The sequence below is a fragment of the Biomphalaria glabrata genome, chromosome 10, assembly GCF_947242115.1.
Source record: "Biomphalaria glabrata chromosome 10, xgBioGlab47.1, whole genome shotgun sequence".
Lineage (NCBI taxonomy): Eukaryota > Metazoa > Mollusca > Gastropoda > Planorbidae > Biomphalaria > Biomphalaria glabrata.
The window spans coordinates 31,270,406-31,274,453 of record NC_074720.1 but is presented as its reverse complement, the minus strand read 5'-3'; positions in this window follow the sequence as shown (position 1 = coordinate 31,274,453).

Genomic DNA, 4,048 nt, shown 5'->3' with positions numbered 1-4,048 from the left:
TCTCTCCTTTTCTTTTTCTCTTTCCATTGTTAATCTCTCCTTTTCTTTTTCTCTTTCCATTGCTAATCTCTGCTTTTCTTTTTCACTTTCCATGGCTAATCTCTCCTTTTCTTTTTCTCTTTCCATTGCTAATCTCTACTTTTCTGTTTGTCTTTCCATTGTTAATCTCTCCTTTTCTTTTTCTATTTCCATTGCTAATTTCTCCTTATCTTTTTCTCTTTCCATTGCTAACCTCTCCTTTTCTTTTTCTCTTTCCATTGCTAATCCCTCCTTTCCTTTTTCTCTATCAATTGCTAATCTCTCCTTTTCTTTTTCTCTTTCTATTGCTTATCCCTCCTTTTCTTTTTCTCTTTCCATTGCTAATCTCTCCTTTTTTTCTCTTTTTCTATTGCTAATCCCTCCTTTTTCTTTTTCTCTATCCATTGCTAATCTGTCCTTTTCTTTTTCTCTTTCCGTTGCTAATCTCTCCTTTTCTTTTTCTCTTTCCATTGCTAATCTCTCCTTTTCTTTTTCTCTTTCCATGGCTAATCTCTCCTTTTCTGTTTGTCTTTCCATTGCTAATCTCTCCTTTTCTTTTTCTCTTTCCATGGCTAATCTCTCCTATTCTTTTTCTCTTTCCATGGCTAATCTCTCATTTTCTATTTGTCTTTCTATTGCTTATCTCTCCTTTCTGTTTCTCTTTCCATTGCTAATGTCTCCTTTTCTGTTTCTCTTTTCATTGCTAATCTCTTCTTTTCTTTTCCACTTTCCATTGCTAATCTCTCCTTTTCTGTTTCTCTTTCCATTGCTAATCTCTCCTTTTCTTTTTTTCTTTTCGTTGCTAATCTCTCCTTTTCTTTTTCTCTTTCCTTTGCTAATCTCTCCTTTTCTGTTTCACCTTACCCTTAGTCTGTTGAACGTTGGAGCACCACACAAAGTCTGTTGACCGTCTTTCTCTATTTCTCTCTATCTTTTGCTTTGGATAGAATTTCTTTCAATTACATGCCTGTCCATTGTTTTATGTTGTCTTCCCATGAGTTTCTCTGTCTGCCTCTTTTCATTTTGCCTGATACTGTTCCATGAATGAAGGTATTTGTGATATCGCTATAAGCATGATCAGCTCTTGAATTAGAAATGCTTTACGTTTGGATATTCCCGAACGCGGTATTCCTTTCAAGAACGCGATTGTTCTTTTAATATTGATGTTGGATCTAGATCTGGACCTAGTTCTCAAGCCAAACTAACATTTCTTTCATTTTCTACTTTGAACAAATATAACGGTCAGAGTTTTTCCCAGTGTAGCTAGCGAGCTTGTAAGTCTATTTTAGCGACATACTTCAACTTTTAAATATGCAAGAAAATCGTTAGAGCCGTTTTTTGATATCCGTGAACTTACAAAAACATTTTTGACGGTACCATTTTTCAAATTTAAAACGAATAGCTATTCTTAGAAAATTGGTAAGGTGATTGTTAGTTAAGAGCATTACAGTACAGCCAGAAACTTTTTACAAAGCTTATATCCACTCATTCTGTCTGGCTGGTCAAAAGTGTAAACACGTTATTTCTCCCACACCCATTCTCGGATCAAGTCGAAACTTCGCACAATTTTTTTTTTTTGGCATAGACAAAAAATGAATTAATAAAAAAAAAATGACACTGACTCAGAGGCGGCCCTATCGAATTCACCAATGGACCAGGAATATTCAAGCCATAGTCTTGTTTTGATGGTTAAAAGTAATAAACATTTTTAATTCATTGAAATTTTTACCGTTTTGCTTGTCACTTGTTTCCTTTTTTTCTTTCATCATAGCTAAAGGTGCGAGACTTGGAGTCTTCAAAGGGGCTGAGAAAATGACTATACTCAAGAGGAAGGGAGCATCTGTGTATAGACACATATGGATTGGTCTAGATGATATAAAAACCGAGGGCACCTTTGTCTGGCATGACGGAACTATTCTCCCCCCGTCTGAATATAGACCTTTGTATTTTGCTGAAAGTAAGGAATACGATAATAAGATAATTTATTTCACTTCAACTCAATATTTAAATAATGCTTGTAATGATTTTGAATAAATAGATCATTGTTGTGAATGTGATTTTGGTGAGTGTGTGTGTGTGGTGTGGAATAATGATGTCTCTCTCTTAAGTTATGCCTCTGTCGTGTACAGTCCAGAGGGTAACGCGAGGACAGGAATGCAGATGGTCCTGTAACATAACAACAAGCTACTTGCTATCTAAACTGCCCACAGGTGATTGTCTTGTCTTAAGATGTCATTAATAAATATTAAGTTGTCAAGGTATTAAAAATATAATTTAGATTGTAATGTGGGTTTTTGTTATAATTAATTTATAATTTCATATTACTTAATAAATAAATCAGTCCAAAGGTTCAGCCTAACAGACGCACTATACACGCCCAGTTGTACATAAATTAATAAACGATGTGTATGATGATTTATAATTAAACTATAAATTGTATACAATGAGATTTATAATATGAAATGACATATGACTAATGGTAATGATAATTGTACATAAAGCATGATATGGTTCAATGAAATACTTATATAGTATTAAAAAAAAAATAGTATTGGCCTCATCAATGTTCCATTTCAAGATAAAGATTCTGTAATCAGGTGCAGTGTACTTCATAGACGAATGTTTATGGTAATAAAGTATCTTCTAGCGAAGACAAATGTTCATGGTAATAAAGTATCTTCTAGCGAAGACAAATGTTCATGGTAATAAAGTATCTTCTAGCGAAGACAAATGTTTATGGTAATAAAGTATCTTCTAGCGAAGTCAAATGTTTATGGTAATAAAGTATCTTCTAGCGAAGACAAATGTTCATGGTAATAAAGTATCTTCTAGCGAAGACAAATGTTTATGGTAATAAAGTATCTTCTAGCGAAGACAAATGTTTATGGTAATAAAGTATCTTCTAGCGAAGACGAATGTTTATGGTAATAAAGTATCTTCTAGCGAAGACGAATGTTTATGGTAATAAAGTATCTTCTAGCGAAGACAAATGTTTATGGTAATAAAGTATCTTCTAGCGAAGACAAATGTTTATGGTAATAAAGTATCTTCTAGCGAAGACAAATGTTTATGGTAATAAAGTATCTTCTAGCGAAGACGAATGTTTATGGTAATAAAGTATCTTCTAGCGAAGACAAATGTTTATGGTAATAAAGTATCTTCTAGCGAAGACGAATGTTTATGGTAATAAAGTATCTTCTAGCAAAGACAAATGTTTATGGTAATAAAGTATCTTCTAGCGAAGACAAATGTTTATGGTAATAAAGTATCTTCTAGCGAAGACAAATGTTCATGGTAATAAAGTATCTTCTAGCGAAGACGAATGTTTATGGTAATAAAGTATCTTCTAGCGAAGACAAATGTTTATGGTAATAAAGTATCTTCTAGCGAAGACAAATGTTTATGGTAATAAAGTATCTTCTAGCGAAGACAAATGTTTATGGTAATAAAGTATCTTCTAGCGAAGACGAATGTTCACCAACTGTCAAGACTCATTTCCTCTCTAATATACGTATGTGTATTACTAAATGTACCCAAGTCCTGGGCAATACCACAACGACACATACAACGATAGAACAAAGATTCAGAATGCCAACTCACAGACATATAACATGTTTATTACATTATCAGTACTATGATACAGAATCAGTTCAGACATTTGAAATAATCAGTATCAATTAAAAATATATCAGCCTCATATTCCATAGACTGAATAGTGACAACACAGAGAAATAATTAGAGTCTACACTTCGACTTTATCTATATCCAAAAGTCCAACTGTCCTGGACTAGGAACAAAACCACAATAATGTGGATACATACTCTATCTTCCAGGGATTTAAAAGCGCTGGTGAGTACAACTGAAAAGAAGATGCCGAATAGTGTTGGAGTCAGAACACATCCTTGTTTTACTCTGCTCTTGATGGAGAATGGCCTAGAGGCGGAACTGTCAAACTGTACGGTGCATTGCATTTTTTCATGAAAATCTGACACTAGTTTCCGTAACAAACAGAGAGGTCACCTTTATTTTT